The sequence below is a fragment of the Mus musculus genome, chromosome 2 (genome assembly GCF_000001635.26).
Source record: "Mus musculus strain C57BL/6J chromosome 2, GRCm38.p6 C57BL/6J".
Lineage (NCBI taxonomy): Eukaryota > Metazoa > Chordata > Mammalia > Rodentia > Muridae > Mus > Mus musculus.
Window position 1 is genome coordinate 166,379,871 of NC_000068.7, and position 20,865 is coordinate 166,400,735.

Here is a 20,865-nt window from a genome sequence, read left to right on the forward strand (position 1 = left end):
ATTTCCTTCCTTAGTCATGTCTTTTACTGAAGTCATGGTCTGTCAAGAAACCCTGATGCTAAGGTTGAAGTCTGACATTACCAGAAAGCCCTGAGCTCAGTGCAAAATGGTGAACTCCATTTGTTAGCAGGGTTTTCTCTTCTCTACCTGGGGGATCCTGGACCTAGTGCCTATCTGAAGAATGTCACCTAGCCTCGCACCTGAGATTCCTGGGATGCCTCCCCATGCTGACGAGGCATCTCAGCGCCTGTCTTAGTCAGGGTTTCTATTCCTGCACAAACATCATGACCAAGAAGCAAGTTGGGGAGGAAAAGGTTTATTCAGCTTACACTTCCACATTGCTGTTCATCACCAGAGGAAGTCAGGACTGAACTCAAGCAGGTCAGGAAGCAGGAGCCGATGCAGAGGCCTTGGAGAGATGTTCTTCACTGGCTTGCTTCCCCTGGCTTGCTCAGCCTGCTCACTTATAGAACCAAGACTACCAGCCCAGAGATGGTTCCACCCACAAGGGGCCTTTCCCCTTGATCACTAATTGAGAAAATGCCTTACAGCTGGATCTCATGGAGGCATCTCCCCAACTGAAGCTCCTTTCTCTGTGATAACTCCAGCTTGCGTCAGGTTGACACAAAACTAGCCAGTACAGTGCCTTAGCCTTCAGCCAGTGACCTTTGCCCACCCTGAATATTCTTACCCCTTTCCCAAAACTATTCAACCCTTGGTTCACCCTGAATAAAGTATATGCATACAAGCTCATCCCAATAAAGAAATATGCAGGAGCTAAGATTGTCTCAGAGAGCTGTTTCATTGGTGGTCATGAGAGAAGGCCTTCACCTAAAAGAGCTAAGCTAATGGGGGACGGCCTGCTTCTTCCCACTTTCTCATTCCTAGTACCCACGCCCAGCTAGACCAGGATCCTGCAGAACTCCACCTATTCTGGTCTCGGCTTCACCCTTCCAGCCCGGTGTGCAAAGGCATCTGGACACCCCGAAAGGGAGGAAGCAGAGGACTCAGAATCACAACCGGACCCCGAAACACACATCACAATGGTCCTGCACGTGGAGCCTGCTATGGGGCCACTGGAAACTGTCAGCCTCGTGCACTCTGCTTTTCCAGAGACTCCTAGAGATTCAGGATGACAAATGGGGCTTCTCAGGCTCCCTGGCAGGGCTCCGAGCTGTCTCAGTGACATCACAGAAAAACAGGATGCAGGGAACTGTTCCTGGGCTGGAAGATTTGGGGCTTTCCCTTCTGCCCTTTGGCCTTGCAGCTTGTGGAGCCAGGCGTGGGAAAGGCCTGGAGCTGAGGACCTGGTTCCATGATGCCTGTTCGATATTAGGAAATGATGGGCCTCCTCCTCCAGGCCCACCACGGTGGAACATGGAGCTAACATTCATATAGCTGGAGAGACCTTGGGCTAAGGCTGGCGTGACAATGGGAAACAGAAGTGATCTGGACAACAGAGGTGATCACATCAAAGATGGAGCCGTGAAGGGGGAGGGACCTTCGCCGCTCACCTGCACATGGTCCTCCTATCTAGCTGGGTTCAACTGTGTATGCAGTCCCGGGATAATGGAGGCAACAGTGAGGATGTAGGTTTAGGATGTTCACGTATTCCGTGCTTTCAGCCCTAAAGGGGAATGAGAGGGAGGACTTAGGTTACATAGACTCCTTGGTGATAGACACACGTGTGTGTTGTCAAATAGGAGTGAGAGACAGAGTCAATGAGACGGTCCCAAAGCAAGGACACAAGGACCAGATCTCATCCTCCAGAGTCACGCTGTGGGTCTCAGAGTCAGCGTCCTTTAGTGTCTTCCACATGCCTGTCATCATAGAGGAGTCCGAGGAGAACCCTGCCCCTTCTCCTATTGGACAGATGAAATAGATTCAGGGCCCAGCAGGGCCTGAAGACTTGTGTGTTAACTGAACACCTACTTTGTGCAGGAGTCAATGTCTGTGACTGGGACACATCACCTCATTGAGTCCAAACAACAGCCCTATAACATCTTATTTCCATATCTACCCCTGTGGGGAGGAAGGAGGGACTAGTGGTGGCTCAGCCAGGAGCCCCATGCCTAAGGAGCCTTAGAGTCAAGATTTGAGCTGCTGGTTCAGAGCCTTGCTCCCATCCCAAGTCTGCCAGCCAGAGCAAAATGGAGGACACGGTGTGACCCAAGACCCCCCATAAACCATGCAGACAGCTCAGCAGTCTAGAGCACCTGCTGCTCTAGCAGAGGAACCAGGCTCCTTTCCCGGACTCTACATGGCAGCTCAGGTCTGTGACTCCAGTTCCAGGGGATCCGAAACGCTCTCCTGACCTGCATGGTTACCAGGCACACACTTAGCTCATGTGAACAACATGCAGGACAAAAACGTTCCTACACATAAAAGTAAATAAATGCAAATTTTAAAAAAAGAAAAAGAAAACCTCGAAGACAGGCAGAGCCCGGCTGTGGAGACAGAGTGGCTGACACTTCACCTTGGCGCCGCTCAGGAAATGAGAACCAGGCAGCCTCAGGAAACATAACCCCAGGTGCTCAGCAGACAGAGAGGGGTGACAGGGTTGGCCTCTGTGTGAAGCCCATGAGCTCTTCCAAGGCTTGGATTCTATGTCAGCAGCTTGACCCCGTATATGCCATAGTTTCCTTTGCAAAATGGGCTCACTGGGGCGGGAGGCAAATTGTGTAACAATGTGTGTCATATGTATGGGGATGCTGTGTATAACAGTCCTTCGTGGTGGCCTGAAGTCTCTCTGGCTTTTTCTTCAGCCTCATTTGAGGGTGACCCAGACTCTGATATCTGGGCCTTTGTGGAGAAGAGGCCCACCCTGACCTGCTCACCCCTGAGGAGTCCTTGGCGATGTTTACTGAAGATGAAGGTGTGGTTGGTGTGTGAGTGTGTGTGTGTGAGTGTGAGTGTGAGTGTGTGTGTGTGTGTGTGTGTGTGTGTGTCGTGGGGACTGAATTGAGCTGTCAAGCTTTTGGAGCAAAAGACATTTTCTCTGGCAAAGGAGCCTTTGAGGTGGCTTATAAGGTGCATTGTTCCAGTGTGATAAAGGAGTGGGGATTGAATAGCGACATACGGGGGATGGAGAGATGGCTCAGTGGTTAAGAGTAAGCACTGCTGTGGCAGAGAACCTGGGTTCAAGGACCAGGACCCACCCTGGGTGGCTCTCAGCTGCCGGTAGCCCCGGTTCCAGGAGAATCCCATACCTCTGGACTCTAAGGTACACACAGGCTTTATCCACATTCAGACATACATGTAACTTAAAATAATAAAAGCAAGTCTTAAAAAATGGCAACATAGCTGGGTGTGGTGGGTGGCACACGCCTTTAATCCCAGCACTTGGGAGGCAGAGGCAGAGGCAGGCGGATCTCTGTCAATTCAAGGCCAGCCTGGTTTACAGAGGGAGCTCTAGGTCAGTTGGGGCTACACAGAGACTCTGTCTTGAAAACACAACAACAGCAAACAAAAGAAACAAAACAAAATGGCAACATAGGTTTAAAAAAATAAAAACAAAAAGCAAAAACCATCAAAGGCCTCTTACCGTACACAAAGGTCCCAAGCCTGGGCTTTGACTATCAATCTCAGAATCTCGTTTGTGAGATTTTTCTCAGAAAACTACAGGCTTCCAGACAAGAGGGGCAGATGATGTGGCGCAGCTCAAAGGTCATAGAGGCCTGGCCTTCCGAGTTTCATCAGCTGATTGAGGAACCGCTTAGACAACTGAACATGTCTGAGTGCTGCAGCCTTCACAGTGCTCAATGTGAAGTCTTGAGCTCAATCCCCAGCATAGGAACAAAGCAGGAAAACCATGGTGTTGGTGGTGGGTGGGCTGGGAGATTCATAGGCTCACAGCCAGGAGAAGGCACTCACATGGTAGAATTGCCAAGGCCCCTGGGTACAGTGGCGCTGCTCTGCCCAACGTGGATCAGGTGGTAAAGTCAGGGGCCACCTGGCGTTTCACCATCTGAACTCAACCGGCCTCAGGATTTCCCCCTTGGTCTTTTCTTTCTGAGTGCCACACTGCATGGTTGAGATCACACCCAGTTCTGAGGCTCCCAGCACATGGTAGAGACATGGGTCCAGCCCAGCTAGGTGCGATGGCCACAGGAAGGTAGGTGCATTATAGAACAGAACTCGGCTAGAAGTGGATCAGATGGTAAAGTCGGTGGCCACCTGGCTTTTTGATGCCTGAACTCATCTGACCTCAGGGTTGACCCTTGACCCCTTCTTTCTGAGTTCCAAGGAGGCAGGACCTAGTGACTTTTTCTTTCTGTTCTGTCCCAGAACTCAGGCCAGAGCCTGGCACAAAGGGTCACATGTGGCCCTGGCTGCTACTGCATTGCTGAGCTCTGTTCTCCCAGTGGCAAGGAGGGAATGGAAGCCCTGAGAATGTCAGTCACCGGCTCTGAGTGTTCAAGCCAACAGAGGGCAGAGCTACAGACCTTACACAGAGCCCTTTCTACAACCAGGGCATCCTGCTGTCCTACTTGCCATTCAGGCCTCTGACTATTTTGCTCCAAGCTGAGAAATCTGAGCTGGTTTAGTCCCTTTATTTTGACCATTACATTGTGGATATAAATTCAGTAATGTGAGGTTGGTCGGTGGCTTTTTCCCCCTAAGTAGCAAATTTGTGGGCACACATGCACCCGGGTGATTTTTCCTGATATTTTACAGTGCCAAGGCACCTTTAGTGCCCCAGTAAATTCAGCGGCTGTGGACTGGCAAATCAGACAGTGCATTTTCCGGCGTTAGAAGGGTGCAACTCCTCTGTGGTGATTTAGGAAATGTGGAGGGCAGGGAGTTTAGCATCCTGCAAATCAGATGCAGGCATATTTGCTCTGATTTGCTGCGGCTGCAGTCAGAGCCAGAGTACCAGGAGGAGCCCTTTCTCCAGAGACACTAAGCTCTGCTTAGCATGCGAGACACGGGAGCCTGGGATGAGGTGAGCACAGCGCCCTGTGTGATTTATAGCTTTAAAACCCTCAACCATGAATAAAACATGGAATTAATTGTGAAGAACTGTCACCAGCACACAGGAGAGCTGAGCACCCTGGGAAGCATCAAGACCCAAAACAAAAACAAACAAACAAACAAACAAAACCAGAAACAAAGGAGGAAAGAGTGAGCTTGGGAGAGGCTGCACGCCCCAAGCCCCAGAAACAGCAGTCAGTTATGTCTAGACTTTTCTTCCATGAAATACACACTTGTCTAGATCTTGGCTCAAATGGTTGCTTTCATAAAGTCCTCTTTGCTCCCCATCCGTTTGGAGAAGGTTCCTTTGATCTCTTAGGGTTCCCACATTCAGTAAATGTTTACGGAGAACCTGCTGTGTGCCAAGCCCTTACTGTTTCAAGTGTTAGAATAAGATCGGCCATGTCCCTGCCGGCCTGGGGCCGCCTACCTGTCCAGCGTGAGACCCGGACTCTGAGGATGTAACTCAGGGAGAGAGCACTCTCCTCGCTGCCTGCTGCCTGGGATGATGGGGATGAGAGTGGGGGCTGGGCTAGGGGAGTGGGGGTACTAGGAGATATGAGAAGATGCAGAGTGTGAGGAAGACAGGGCAAAGGCCATGGGTGGAAGGAGCGGGCTGCAGGTGGGATGACTTGCAGTTCTGAACAAGACAGTCAGTGAGGGGGCGCGGCAGGAGTACTGGCAGATGTGAAGTGTCCCTGGGAAGAATATCGTGGGCACAAAGGGCAAGCGCTGCAGCAGGAGGATTCCCTGCTGTCCAATAAACAACAGCTATGGCCGGAGTGTCTGGAGTAAGAGGAGAGGTGGGCGATGAAGCCTGAAGAACGGAGCCAAAGTCAGTAATGTCCATCCATCTGTCCATCCACTCTATCCGTCCGTGTGTCAATCCATTTTAGTTACTTTTCTTATTGTTGTGACAAAATCTCTGACAAGCAGACTCAAAGGGGGAAGGGCCTATGTGGGCTCACGGTTTGAGGGAACACTGCCTGCCATGATGGGACGGCATGGCAGGTGGAACTGAAGGTCCCTGGTCACATTGTTGTCATGGTGAGGATAGGAAGTGAGGCACAGCTATAAAGCTCAAGGCTTGTTTGCAGTGTACCGTTTTCCCCAGCAAGCCTCTGCCTCTGTCAGGTTCCATGGCCTCCGATCAATGCCAGCCACTGGGGACCAAGTGATCAGACATGAGCTGGGGGAACATTGTAAGTTCAAACTGGAACACTACCTGATCATCCACCACCTCCCAACCATTCATCCACTGAATGCACATGTTCCTGACTAGGCTCTGAGCCAGCTCTTCCTGCTATCCTGCCCTTGGGTCACTCTTAGGCTCTGGTTCCTGGAACACATCTTTCATCAAGGACACAGAAGACTAAGTAATATACTAGGAAGGAAGGCTTCATGGAGGCATCTCAGCTAGTGATACTGTGCAGAATGAACTGGCAGCCATCAGATTGTCCTCTCAGGGGTGACAAGTGGCTCTGAGTGTGGCAGATTGCCACTGAACCCTAAGGAGGTCCTATGACTGTGTGGGACAGGTGCTCAGCAGCCAAGACAATGTAGGAGCCCAGAGACCCCCCTCCCCAGGAGGCACCCCTGCCCCAGCCTTGGATTGGTACAAGCTTAGAGCTGGTGACAGAACCCAGAGACACACCACCCCACCCTCAGCTGCCAGGATCTGTGTCTATGTCTCCATCTTGTCCCAGACCTAGCTCTGGGTGGAGACCCTATCCTTTGGCCCAGAGGAGAGCTGGTCCCGCATTCCTAGAAAACTATTAGGCCATCACCCCTCAGTGACTGCTATAGAAGTGGACAGTTCTCGTTTCCAGTTGAGGATCCTCTACTCCTGGGAGGCAGTTGTTCCACTGTGTGCTTTCAGTGCAGGACTAAGGTTAGGCTGTGATACCCAAGCCGGAGGCACTGTGGTCGTATCTTGTCTCAGAACCTCCCGCAGCTTGTACTCGTCTCAGGAAAATGAGAGTAATGTCATTCTCTTCCAGGTCACAGTGTGCCAGAGAGGCATCATAGTGGGCATCTGTCTGGCCACGCCCCATTTTCATGCAGGAAAGGTAGGCGGGGCTAACCGGAGCTGGGGCACCATCTGCTCTGGGGCTCTTTGTGGGCATCCCACCCAAGGGAAGCTCGGCTCCCAGGCTGGGGCCAGAGAGCAGGAGGGGTGGGCAGGGACGCTAAGGACAGGACCATGTGGCTCTGGGCTGCATGCAGCTCAATGAGTCCAGCCTCATCCAGTGATCACAGCAGGTGGCTGGCTTTCCCAGTTGGTCAGCTGTTCAGCTAGGGTCAGAAACAGTTCCTGCCCAAGATGGTCCCCAGGCTGTGCTGGCCAGTGGTTGAGGCTCTTCATACTCCTCTGTACTGGAATAGATAGCCTGGACTCCCTGCAGACACCATGCCATTTCTGCCCCACCCAGATTGATGGCAGAAGAAAATTGGCCGGCATTTGGTTCAGTGGATTTAGGGCATGTTCTCAACCTTCCTAATGCTGCAACACTTTAATACAGTTCTTCATGTTGTATTGATCTGCCCCCCCCCACACACACATACAACAAAATTATTTCATTACTACTTTGTAACTGTAATTTTGCTACTGTTACAAATCGTAATATAAAATATCTGTTTTTTCCAATGGTCTTAGGCAATCCCTGTGAAAGGGTCACTTGACCCACAAAGGGGTCATGTCATAACCTACAAGTTCAGAAACACTGGTTTAGGGGTCAGTAAGGTGAGTACGGGACTAAAGCAAGCTGTCCACATGGAGGAAAGCTACAGGGGCACCCATAGGGTGGGTCTGGTGATCAAGCAGGATGGTCACCTGCACACCTGCTCATGGTCTGCCAATGTGTAGGGTATGGGAGTGGGAGCACTCTCTGGGCCAGCATGGTAGCCTGTCATGAGCCTGTCATGAGCAGACTGAGAGGCCTGGCTCACCTTGAGCAGCCACTCAGGGCACTCTCGGGTGTGTGTGTGTGTGTGTGTAAATAAAGCATTATTTAATTGGCTACTGGTAACAATGTTCCAGAGTTAAGGCAGAGGTGAAAGCTAGGAATTTTCGCTCTGTGGCATCTTTAGAAAGCTGGGGAGTGTGGGTAAGGCCCCTTCTAGGAACCTTCCTCAGCCCTGAGAGCTCCAAAGAAGACACAGATGTGAGCTTCAGTCCCATGCACCCCAGAGTTCAGGTGAGATGGGAGAGAAACCCTAAAAGCAGATTGGGACTGACCAGCCAGGCATGCTGTGTGTCCTCAGGTGGGTAGCTTGTGTCAGCCTGAGGCGCCTGGCCCCGAGCATGCATGTGGCCTGCAGAGGACTGTTGCACACCATGGGGTCATTTCCACATGGCCCCAAATGCACAGAAGTAACAGAGAGAACATCTGAGTGCAGGGAGCATCTCCATGGCAACCACTTGAGCCAATAACCACGATCAAAGCCGGGAAACAGACTGCAAGTAGAAGCTTAGAGGGCTGGCACCTGAGGGCCATGTTGGTCCTCACAGTCACCAGGCAACGCCTCAAGAAGTTAGAGGCATGGCAACAGAATCAGCCACAACTGGATGGAGGGCCAAGTTTCTATTATCTATGCACAACCGAGTCTGGAAATACAAATCCTGCAGCTCTCAGTGCCGCTGTAAATGCTTATCTGAGATCGTGTCTAACCCTACTGCTATATCAGGGCCTATTGCCATTCACAATACACATGGGTAAACTGAGGCACAGCATGCTTAAGTCTGCCTACCAGGGCCACACTGCCAGGAGGAGGTGAGAGTGAAGTCGCTTTCCAGTCACTCCAGTGCCACCAAGTGAGGTTCGGCTTGAGACAGTAACTCACGTGCCATTCTCCCTCTCCAGACAGCAGCCACCCACCCCAGCTTCCTCCTGACCTCCATCCAAGACTTCCCTGAGAGACGCCCAGTGGTGCCTGGGAAGGGGAGGCTGACTGATGGCTGGCCAGATCCCCTGTTGCAGACTCTAGAGCAGTGGTTTTAACCTGTGAGGTCACCCGCCCCTCGGGGGTCAACTGACCCTTTTATAGATATCACATATGAGCTATCCTGCATATCAAATATTTACATTATAACTCATAACAGGATCAACTTTACAGTTATGAATAGCAACAGAATAAGTTTATGATGAAACTATATTAAAGAGTCATAGTATTAGGAAGGTTGAGGACCGCTGCTCTAGAGACACATAAGCCATCAGCTAGTGAGGGTCACTGCCAAGGCTGCAGAAGTCCAGGATCCCAGGCAAGCCACCATACCTGAGAAAGAAGCACCCAGAGCCCCCACTGCAGCTCCACAAACTTCCAGTCCAGGAGACTTCCCATCAAAGCAGGCCGGAGAGAAAGACAGACACTAACTGACTTCTCCAACCCTGTGCTATTGGCAGGGATAGTCATAAAACCACATGACCTTTCTGGGTACAATGTTAGGAGGTTTACAGACATCCTGCCCGTGAAGGGACGGTGGAATGGTGTCACTATGAAATACCCGTATGACCCGGAAAGAGCTTTCTGTATGCCCGCCCCTAGGCATGCCACACTGAGGAGCCTCCTCAGGTGTTCCCATGGAGGTGCAACGATAACTGAGGCAGACTGACACAGTGAAGGGCCAGTCACACAGATTGTCATGGGTGTCTGATCCCCACAATGACCAAAAAGTCTCCATAAGTCCCTGGATGGGTGCATGTTAGGGTGGACAGGAATCCCCACACCTCATCATCCAGGTGAGAGATGGTGAACTCTGGTGTGAACACCACAGAGAGGCTGCTTTGCCCCCTCCTCCATGCCACCTGCCTCTCCTGCCCCTCCCCCATGCCACCTGCCTCTCCTGCCCCTCCCCCATGCCACCTGCCTCTCCTGCCCCTCCCCCATGCCACCTGCCTCTCCTGCCCCTCCCCCATACCACCTGCCTCTCCTGCCCCTTCCCCATGCCACCTGCCTCTCCTGCCCCTCCCCCATGCCACCTGCCCCTACCCCATGCCACCTGCCTCTCCTGCCCCTTCCCCATGCCACCTGCCCCTCCTGCCCCTCTCCCATGCCACCTGCCCCTCCTGCCCCTCCCCCATGCCATCTTTTTCTCCTGCCCCTCCCCGGTTCCATCTGTCCCCACTTCCCAACCCCTCCCTTTTCAGGTGGGAAAAGAACCTCACCTGTCCCACAGCCCTGCCCTGTGTTCTGTCTAGAGAGCCTTCTCAGCATATGGAGCACTGTGCAAAGGCCTCCAACGCTGGCTGACAGGCTGAGTGACCCTCGGATGTGTTTTCTGAGGTCATAAGGAGAGCCAACAGCTGCACTGTTTTATGAATGGGACAATGTCTTGTCAGGCTGTCCGGGCTAAACAGAGAGGTTGGGAAGATGAAAGTCACAGAGGGACTTGGCAAAAGCCCTTGGGTTGAGTGGCAACCCTTGTTCATCCCAGTGGAATCTGTGGTCCCGGCTTTGCCTGCTGCTCGCTCCTCTCTGGGTCTTATACCTGGCCTGTCCCACCCCTCACAGCCCTGCCTGGTCCCTGTGAACATCAGTGACTTTGGGTTGCACAGAGAGCCAAAGGCACTCTGTTCTCTGGGTCTCAGCTTCATTCTTGAGACTGGCAGGATAATCACCCCAACTCAGAGCTCAGACAGAGAGGTGCGGCAACTCTCAAGGCATGGCCCTATCCAGTGCCTGGTGTTGCAGGGCCACTCCCTTACCTGTCAAGGCCCCCCTGCCCTCCAGGACCTGCCCAGCAGTTTCTTTCCCAGAGGTTCCTGAGTCCAAGTTGCCTGTCCTTTGTCTGAGCCCCAAGGCAGTCTAGCCTGCAGTCCTTGGACAGTAATTTCTACCTAGACTGTCTCCTACAGGGTCCCCAGAACATGTTCCACCCCTGCCCCAGCCCAGGCCGGAGGCGTCCTCCTTGGCCTTTCCCCCATCAAGGACTGAGCCTCAAACAGACCACAGTTAGGGCCACATTGTGTCACATAGATACAGCCGTAGGCCTTGGTCAGCAAAGAATAAGGAAATCAGAGTTCAGGCCACAGAACATCCACTGCATGTTAACGGTTCTATTCTTCACAACGACAAAAGGACACGCAATGAATGACTGGGCTGAGCCAGGTCACCCAGCTCTCAGCCTTGCCTTTGGGGCTGGAGGGTTGGGGTTTTTTTTTGTTTGTTTGTTTGTTTGGTTGGTTGGTTGGTTGGTTGGTTGGTTTTTTTTTCTTTCTTTTTTTAAAAGGAAAATCAGACCCAAGGCTGTGATGACAGCCATTGAAAACTTGGGTTTTGGGATCCTCTAGCATCTCCCTGGGTTCAAGTTCAGATCAAGTTCATTATTTTGTGGCACTGTGGATGGAACCCAGGACCATGAAGAAGGTCCCTAAGTGCTGTTCAGCTAAGGCCCATCCTCAGCCCCCTGTTTACAATATCTCTGTTTTGCCCGAGCAGGCCTCAGCCTCCTAAGCATCTGGGATTACAGGCATGAGCCCCGGGGCCCTGCTCAGGGATGCCAAGAGCTCTGTGACCTTGCTCTGAATGGAACTGGGCAGAGGTTGTCAGAGCACTCCGCTGGAGGACTATCTCAAATACTTCATTGTTACTGGGCCACACAGGAAGCCGCAGTGCTCCAGGCTCTGCTGAACTCGGAGAAAACTGTCTCCTAAATCTATGTAGCTAACATAATGAAAATATGCTTCCAGACAGATTTAAAAAGGCAGTATCCCATTGTGCACAGTGGGACCCAGCTCGGTAAAGTCACAGAGGACGCTAGCAACTTGACCACAGCTTCCCCGGAGCTTCTGAGACGCTGAACTTGTTTTCTCTGACCATTGTATGTTGGACCTCTTAGACACATAGGGTGGGACATGGGTCAGGGTCCTAGCGTACCTGTCTGTGTTTCTAAAGTTTGTCACCATCCCTTTACTGCCTTCCAGAGACACATGTTTCAGCTCAGGGCTCCAAGGCACCAGGCTCTGAGTGGCGCCATGATGCATTAAAAGGAGCCTACCCCAGGCTGTGCAGGGTTGGGCCTGTGGGTCGGAGTTTCGCCCTGCCACTGGGGTGTGGGACACGTTGGTGGGGAGGTGAAACTCAGGGAATGTTTGACCGAGTCTCCCTTAGGGGAAGCATGGAGACACTGCTCAGGGGTAGGAAAACGTAGTCTAAGATGGGGGAGGCCAAAGTTGGGGTTCCCTGACTCCTGGACATCTAGTTGCTGCTAGAGTGCCACACAGAAAAGTTAGGAACAAGGGATCAGGGTCCACAGACCCTTGATGAGGCTGGGACCATTGGGGGCCTGCAGGCTGAGGATGATGACAAACCCGGGGCTGGGGAAATGGGGACTCTGGCTTAGGTCATGGCTCAAATCATTAGCTTGGCAATGATTGTCTGGAAGCTCAGAGAGGCCATCTACGGGATACTTAGACTTCAGCTCTAAATGTGAAGGCCTTCTCCATGTTCCTCACGGTGGTTCCGACAGTCCAGTTTTATCCATATCGTTTATTGACTGGTTATCGTGGAAAATAGAGCATACCAACTTCTCAGAGTGGACCCGAGATTAAATATCGTTTACAGGGAAGAATGTCTGGGAAGGGAAACTTATTGACTAAACCCTCAGGACCTCTAGGTACCTCATTAGCATGGAGAACTCTGTTTTGGGCTAGGTAAACATTGGTCACATCCCTTTGTGGGGAGTGTGAACACGTGTTTCAGGCCAGGAATCTGGCAGGAAGCAGGAAGGCGCCTACTGTCTCAGGTATATCCCCGAGTGTTGGGGTCCCAGACCTGCTCTACCTTACCAAGTTTCCTGGCATGGTCCACTGTCCCACACGGGCCTGGAGACAAGTCTCCAGCGCTGAGGAGAGAGTCATCACTCTTTCAGGACTTCCAGGCTAGTTGGGTGAGGCAAGCACACCGCAGGAGACTGGTTCTGAAGGAAGGTAGGAAGGGATGGACACTGCCTTAGCCCCCGCATCTCCTCACACAGACCCACTGCCGAGATGTTGAAACTGAGGCCCAGAGACTACAAACATCGTCCACTCCAATAGACAGTGGTGGAAAGAGGAACGGAACCCAGGTTCTTGTGAGCACAGAACCCTTGTGAGTCTGGGAGAAATGAACCATATGGATGTGTCGATCACAACGTGACTACACAGGCAAACCTTGAGGTCCATGCCAACAGGCAACTTTTCAAACGCCAGGACAATCTGCATCTTCCCAGACTCTCTGCTGTTCAGGGTCAGGGTCAGGAGACCTGTTCCCCACCTCTGTCCTGCTGTCACCCCTGCCACTGACCTGCTGTTCCCCCACCCTGGCCTGCTCTCCCCCCCCCCACCCCTAACGTGTCTCTCCACCCTGACCTGCTTCTCTCCCCGCCCCTGACCTGCTCCAGGAGGCTGAGCCACTCCTGACTCCCTCCGCTAATCTACCCTCAGACTACCCCGCCATCCACCCCAACCTGAAGGCTCTGGAATCTGCTAAGTTCCGTCAAGAGAAGCTTCCATCAGCTCTCAAGGCGAGCTGACACCAGGTGGCTACTGGAAGGTGGCCCGTGTCCCAGTGGGTGACCCTGTGTCCGTGCCCATAGGGATGGCATTAACTGGATTCAGTGAGTTATTAAGAGGTGGGAGAGGGGACTGGGGAGTCGGGGGGTTAGAGATAGGGAGTAGGGGGTGGAAGTGACTAAGATGCAGTGTATTCGTGCATGAAAATCTCAAAGATCAGATAAATTAAGGATGAGTCCCAGACCCTGCCTGTCCCACTTGTGGCCTCTGTGTCACCAGCTCCCAGTCTTTCCCTCTGCTTCAGAGTCTCCCACTCCCCACAGCACATGGCCACCGGCACTGTAGCGTCCTGGCTCACCCAGCCTCTGCCTAGAAAGCCCAGGGCACGCATGCGCCTTACTCCTTCCTTCTGTTCCTCACGCAGCTGGCTCAGGTCACCTGCAGTCTCCCCTGCTTCTGTCCTGTGACCTTGCACTTAGCGTTAGGTCTCATCTGATACTGTGCTATGCGTCTTAAGAGTTCGCTGTCTCTCCAGAATGTTATGTCCGGAGGGAAGGGATTGATTGGCCTCACCCTGTTCTAGTTCAACTCCCCTTCCTAGAGCCTCCTTCATAGCAGTGAGAAAAAAAATCTAGACACCAGACAGAGAGGGAGGCCTTTCCTCAACTTTCCCTGTCCATAGGAAGGGCGTATCCCTCTGTCCCACCAAAGATGGAGGGTGTCACTTTAAGCTGAGATGTTATGAATAAGAAAGAGGCACCAAGAGAAGATGTGGTGGGCAGCAAAGGCCTGGGAGAGGCAAGGTGAGCTGAGGACCAGACAGTCTGGTGGTAGAGGAGCAAGCCACAAGGAGACAATGGGAAGTCAGCAGAGGTCCTGCCACTCCAGGCTTTGAGGGTGATGACAAGGAGTTTGAATTTTATTCTAAGAGCAGCAGGGGAACCATGGAAGGTTTCAGAAGAGGAAAATAAGATAATTTGGTTTTTTAGAGCTTCGTTCTCACTGTGTGTGGGGGGGCGGGGAGCATGGATGGAGGGAGGAGAGTAGGGAGGAATCCACAAAGGTTCTGCCTAGTGAGACACGCACGAGGGTTCAGCTCCCCATAGGGGAGACTCCAAGCTCTAGCGTGACCATGGAGTGGTGTGGGGGGTGCATGCAGGTGTGGGGTAGGGGTGGGGTCCACACTGAGAACAAGGTTCTGGCCAGCAGGAAAGTATGGCTGCACCTGACGAACCTTTTGTCCTCTGGACACTTTCCTTTTGGGATCCCACGGCTGAGCCCTTTGCAAAATGCCATGGCAACACAAGCCCCTCTGTCCCTCAACTTCCACATCCTGATAATCACAGTGAGGTATTGGCCCCGGGGCTTCCCTACCCATCCCCACTCGTCCTCTGAGGACACCCCGCCAGAGTTTGCACACAGCCAGGCAGAAAGCCCGTGTTGGCTTTTGCTAATTGATATAAATGGCTTCCCTTTCACAGCCTGCACGGGCGCCGAGCGCAGACACAGTAATGGGGCTGGAGGAGGAAAATTAAGTGCTTCAGCGCGCCATCGTTCAAGATGAGAAGTGAGAAAGGAGAAAGTCACTCTACTGCGAAAGACATGAGCTGTGAGGAGCTAGAAGCCCCCAGGGAGGGGACAGATGTCCCCTGGGGAGGAGACCAGACTCCTGGGGACAGCACTGGCTGGAGGGAGGTGGGCGGTGTGTGTGTGTGTGTGTGTGTGTGTGTGTGTGAGAGAGAGAGAGAGAGAGAGAGAGAGAGAGGTCAGAGCATACCTCTTCCGGAAGCCTTTGTGCACACATGCTTTAACCCATCCTAAGGTCAGCCAGAATCATGGCTGTCCCCAAGGGCACTGCTTTCTGACCTCTGGACCATTCAGGCCCAAAGCTACAAGGACTGGAAATCCAAATGAATTAGTCTGAAACCAAAGGGGCCGTGTAGCTGCACATAGGTTTTGCCAGACTCATTAGCTCGTGCTCACCCCTACCTCAAAGCCCGTGGTCAAAGTAGTGAGATTTATCCTGTCAGGGGCTGTCATGGTTTGAATAAGCTTGGCTCAGGGAGTGGCACTATTTGGAAATGTGGCCTTGTTGGAGGTGTGTCACTGTGGGTGTGGGCCTTAAGACCCTCATCCTAGCTGCCTGGAATTGAGTCTTCCACTAGCCGTCTTCAGATGAAGATGCAGAGCTCTCAGCTCCTCCTGCACCATGACTGCCTGGATGCTGTCATGCTCCTGCCTTGATGACAGTGGACTGAACCTCTGAGCCGGTAAGCCAGCCCCAATTAAATGCTGACCTTATAAGACTTGCCTTGGTCATGGTGCCTATTCACAGCAGTAAACCCTAACTAAGACAAGGGCTGTCCCTAGCAGTACTTAGAGCAGGGAACAGCAGCTGGAACACATGACTTCCTGCCATGGGGCTCAGCTCTAGTATGAGGCCCAATCTACCCAGGGGTCCCTAATGGTCCCATACATTTCAGTCACAAGACCTGACCTGCATGTTCCATCTGAGCCTTACTCTCCTCATATCTAACTTAGCTGAGATGATGTTTTCATGAGGTTAACACTGGAAGTGCATAAACTAATGCTTATGAGATGCCTGGCAAACAGTAGGCACTTAATAAATAACAGACATTTCTGCATCTCCTGCATACCCCAAGGCTGCTGTGAATGATGTGTGGGGCACACAGACAGATAAAGTCCCCAGTGTCCACACTGTTCTGAGTCCCTCTGAGCTCCCAGGAGCCCTGGGCAGAGAGAGAAACTTGGCTTCCCTCTCCACCATGGTGTGAGTTCATGAGAAACAGGGTCCCCTGGTGCAACTGTTCCTTTCCCTCTGTAGATTTCTCTCAGAATCGCTCTGTAGGCTCACAAGTCCATAGACATTAGTGCCAAAAGGGCTTTCACCTGCACAAGGTCTCGGGTGGCAAAGCTTGGCCCCAGGAGGCTACCACATCCACAGAGTCCTGCAGAGCTGTTGCCTAGGTGTCCTGCAGAAGCCGCTGCCCACGCTCACAGCAGGGACTGAGAGATGACTGACCTGCAGATGGCGCTACCACTACCTTGGTGTGGCAGGTAGGGAAACTGAGGCCCAGAGAGGCTCAGCGCTTCCTTGCCTATAAATGGGGCTCAACACAGAATTGTATAAATAAACTTCCTGGAAACATTATGAATCTGTCTTGTGCAGTCTTCCTTTGTAAACCGAGTTCACCATCCTCTAATGTGAACTTTGTAGAGGACATCATGGAGTAACACCAGAAGGTTCGATACCTCAGTTTCCCCATCCTAAGCTCAAACCAGGTGTGCCCACCACAAGCCTAATTCCTATTTAAAATATGTGGTTCTCACATCTCAACCTCATGCTGGCTGGCTACTCATCAGAGAGAGGTAGTTAGCCGAGTCAGGGCTGCATCAGTAGGAACACAGGATGGTCCCAGACCTGGGCATGATGCTGGGGACATGACCACACCAGATCCTACTCTCTCGTCTTGTCGGTCTGGGGCACACTCATCAGAGGGGACACAGTGTCTGTGTGAGGATGCCATGTAGGGTGTGTGTGTGTGTGTGTGTGAGAGAGAGAGAGAGAGAGAGAGAGAGAAAGAGAGAGAGAGAGAGAGAGAGGGAGGGAGGGAGGGAGGGAGAGAGAGAGAGAGAGAGAGAGAGAGAGAGACTGAAACCTGATTTCGAATCCCAAGTTTCCACTTGAAGCTGCTGGCTTTTGAGGGTCTACCTCCGTGGATCCCTTGCAAGGACCCTGTCACATGGCACACCTGAGGATGTTGTCTGCACAGTCCCACCATGATGAGGCTCTTCTATTCACCATGGAGCAGGCTCTCGCGGCTTTCCTGAGTAGAGATGCCTGAGAGCGAAGGTCGCTAGTGTCCTATCATCTCTAGTGGCCAGGAATCTTTCTCCTGTGAATCTGCTAGGCTGCCTTCATGTCCCCCCCCCCCCCCAAGTCTGTCCAACCAACAACACTGACTGAAGCTGAGACCCGGCCCTCAAGGGACAGAGGCACATTTTCTGTGTCCTGGAAGCTTGCCATTGTGGCTCTCCTCTCTTCTCAGCAGGAAAGTAGAGACTGGAGAAAGGCCCGTCAAGATTCACACACAAGGACTGGAGTTAGTTCAGCCGTTAAGAGCACTTGCTGCTCTTACAGAGGACATAAGGACCTGAGTTAAGTTCCCATTACAAAGTTGGGTGGGCCACATCTGCCTGTAACCAGGGATCTGATGACTCTGGCCTCTGTGGGTCTGCGCTCATGTGCAGTACCCCCACACGGACATATGTGCACACATATAATTAACAATAATAAAAATAAATCCTTTTAAAAGATTTACATACAAAAGAAGCTGGTTTGAAGAGAAAGACTAGAAGCCCTCCATCACCCAGGCTTCAAGTCGCAAACAGGGCATGTACAAGGAAAACCCAGGCTATACAGATGTGGGAGAGGTGGGTGCTATGTGAATGCCTTCTAAGTGTCCCCTGCCTCCAACCCAGTGCTTCTGGCTTTCCCCTCTGCTCAATAGCCCATTCCTATTCTTGGAAGTCCATTTCCCTTGCTCAGTGATCTTGCTTCTTGGCTCACCTTTATTTCTGTTTCTCACCATATGTGCCCAGTGTAGTCCTTTGTCTTGAGACACGAGAACCTAGATGGTTCACCAGAGAGTCAGGCTCGTACCTGTTACAGTGTGTTACCAAGCTTTTCCCTTCCAAGTCTCAGGCTCTCCTCAAAGCTGCTGCTGCTGTTGCTGCTGCTGCTGCCGCCGCCGCCGCCATTGCTCCTGCCTCTGGGAGGCACCTCTTCCTGCCAGCCCCACTCCCTGTCCCCAGGTGCCTGTCCTTACTACGTCACCTGTGCAAATGTGTCACATCCACCTCAGGGCAGATGGCACGAGCCACTGTCAAGCAGTGCATCTTTTGCTTAGTGTGTGTTGTAGGTTAAGCCGTCTCACAGAGTCGGGTAAGCATCCCATGACCTCATTTGCTCGCCCATGAGCTCCCCAGTGTCCCAAGCAATGCTGAGCTGGATTCATTTGCCTAAAGGCGTCCAGATGTATGTCAGCACTCCATTCCCCACAAAACCCAGTTGAGAAGCACGGCCTTTGGGAGTAGTTAAGTCACGAGACCATGCCTTGATGGAAAGTGGCCCTCAGCGAACGCCAGCTCTTCCAGAACCTTGACCTCAATCTTCTCAGACCTAGAAACCTAAGAAATAATCCTATTGTCATTTGTCCACTCTGGGGTGTAGCACTGAAGCTACCAAGGCTCATTAAATATGGCTGAAGTGGGATCCAGGATGCAGCAGGACAGAGGAAGGAGGACTAGGGAAGAGAAGTGAGGATCCACCTTAGTGGCCAAGGACAGAGCGAGCTCTGACCTGATCTGCCAGGCCTGACCCAGACTCTGAAGAAGCGGAGGCAACCCCAGCCGCTGCAGTGAGCGCCCCAAGAAGCCAACAGCTGTGGGCTCACTGAAAAATCTCACTTAAGCCTCTTCCTTTTCCATCCCGCTATCCTTGGAGTCAATCAGCCTTGTGCATCCTTGTCCCTGGCTCTGGGTCTGTGCTCTGACCAGTCCCCTGTGCTCGCCTGCCCAGCACACTGGGCTTCAGAGAGCTTGCTTAATCCACTTCTAAACTGTACATTTAAACAAACCTCTGGACTGATGCAGGCAGCTGTGCGTGACCAGCACACGGAGAGCCTCACCCTGGAGCATTAACCCCATTTATTAAAACTGCTGTAACTACCAGGATTTCAGCATCTCTAACTCAGAAACATGTGTCCTGGGCCCCTCCTCCCGGCCCCAGCTCTGATGCTGAAGGACAGCTAGGGTGGGAGGGAGGGAGGTAGGGAGGTGGGAGGCAGGAACTGCCCTGCCTGGGTTAAATATTTAAGAGGAGGCTGGCTAGCCAGCCAACCAAAATGTGCTTTCCCCAGCGTCAGCCTGGGGGTGGTGAGGGTGCAGAAAAAGCAGATCTAGTTTCTTTCCATGACTAAACCTCCCCACAGCAAAGGGCCGAGGCTGAGGTCATCCTGACACCTTTCTCTGTGACTTCAGTGGCTCATCCAGCCCCTGACTGATGACATTTAAGTTCCAGGCCCAGCCCATGCATCCTGCTGGGACAACATTTTCCAGGCACTTCACACTCACGCTGAAGCTCTGGGCGATCTCCTGGGCCAGCTCCAGGAACCTGCTATGCAATTATTTGGCTAGTCTTTTAAAACTGGCCTGCCTTGGGCCTGGTTAAAGTTGGTAAAGTTTTCACCTCAGAAGCATGAGGGCCTGAGTCCAATCCTCCAGCACCCAGGCAAGGTGACATACATCTGTCACCACAGTGCTGGGGTGTGGGTGACCGATTAGCTCCCAGGCCAGCTACTCATACCAAGTTCTGGAGCTCCTGACAACACCCCCTCATCATGCCTCAGCCACCAATTCTGAGCAGACACAGCCTCAGCCTCTGGGAAGCAGCAGACTCATCTCCCTATATGGGTGCAGGTGCCTAGTGCGTGTCCCTCCTGCCTCAGGGTGTCAGCCATGAGGTTGGGGGAAGGGACCTTTCTCACAGCACCTGGGTGACAAGGATGCTTCTTGTGGCACTCAGAGGGAGCCGAAGTGTGGGCTGCACCCACACCTCTATCAAACGTGGGAGTGGTAAACGCAAGCTTGGTCACTCTGAAAACAGGGTCAAGCTGGGTGTCTGTCATAGTTTCTGAGCCCAGCTCCTTGGGTCCTGAAGGTGCCACGAGCTTAGCCAGGCAGAACACTGACAGGCAGGCAGGCAGACAGCACAAACTAGTATTTTTTGTTTTGTTTTGTTTTCTTCTTGGTTAGCTACCAACTCTTCTGTTTTGTTTTGTAATCAATAGATTTTTGCTTCTGGCTCTTCTCAAAACATCAGAGGACCTGTTCACATTGTGCCCCCTTCCTCCATGTAGGGAAAGACACCCTGACTCTTGCATATTATAAAAATCAAGCCAAATGCTGTTGCTGTTTTTAGTCATGAGAAGCCTGGGTTTAAATTTGGCTTCTGAACCCATAATCAATTAAGCAGGTGTCGAGAAGGTGGCGCTGAACTTCCTTAATGAGCACGGGAACAGGATGAGAAAAGGCCACGTGGCTAATTCTCCCTCTCCACCTGTCGATGGCTCTGCCACAGGGGCTTCTGGGAGGAACCTGCTGTGGCCCTCTGACTGAAGGAAGCGGGTCGGCTGTGACCTTGGGGACTGCAACTCCACACAGAAATCACACGTGCCTATTTTTTTCCTTGATTCCTCGGCAGTGAGGCATAGCCCAGAAGGTGAGCCTCTAAGTTTACCCACATAGAACCCAGAAACCTGCCGCCCCTAGCCTAGCACCCCAACCCCACCCCAGTCCTCCCCCTTTCTCTCTCTAG

General features: G+C 52.3%; 1 long non-coding RNA gene across 1 annotated transcript; it reads right to left on the reverse strand.

Annotated features, from left to right (window-relative positions):
- Nucleotides 1-781: 781 nt before the first annotated feature.
- On the reverse strand, nt 782-10,234 carry Gm14268 (predicted gene 14268). Its single transcript, NR_166205.1, has 3 exons — nt 10,140-10,234; nt 1,515-1,627; nt 782-1,119 (listed from the first exon to the last, which is right to left on the reverse strand). It is a non-coding gene; the product is annotated as a predicted gene 14268 (long non-coding RNA).
- Nucleotides 10,235-20,865: the final 10,631 nt, after the last annotated feature.